Here is a 342-nt window from a genome sequence, read left to right on the forward strand (position 1 = left end):
AAGGATCCTGCATTCTGAATATTCCTTAATCCGTTTTAATATCCAAAGAGTGTGGCTCATAATTACAGCTGGACAAACAGGGGGGAGGGGGGGAGGGGGAGGTTCTTTGGGAGACATTCCGAGGAAAATAAAATGTTGGGAAGACATAATGACTGGATTACAGGCCTTTAAGTCATGCGATTCCGAAGCATTTATTATTATTTTAGAAATTATCATAATTAGCTAGACCATTTCGACTCAAAAAAAAAGAGAAAAAGAGAGAAAATATATATATGTTTATGTATAACTAGAAGGAAAGAAAGAAAAATAGGAAAAATATATATATTTTTGTGTACATGTGTG

General features: G+C 34.2%; 1 long non-coding RNA gene across 1 annotated transcript in view; it reads left to right on the top strand.

The window, feature by feature from the left end:
- The window catches only part of LOC119588479, a 38,246-nt gene that overhangs the window by 975 nt on the left and 36,929 nt on the right, over positions 1 to 342 (top strand). The gene's annotated exons all lie outside the window — the stretch shown is intronic.

This window comes from Penaeus monodon, chromosome 24 (assembly GCF_015228065.2).
Source record: "Penaeus monodon isolate SGIC_2016 chromosome 24, NSTDA_Pmon_1, whole genome shotgun sequence".
In the NCBI taxonomy this organism is placed as follows: Eukaryota; Metazoa; Arthropoda; class Malacostraca; order Decapoda; family Penaeidae; genus Penaeus; species Penaeus monodon.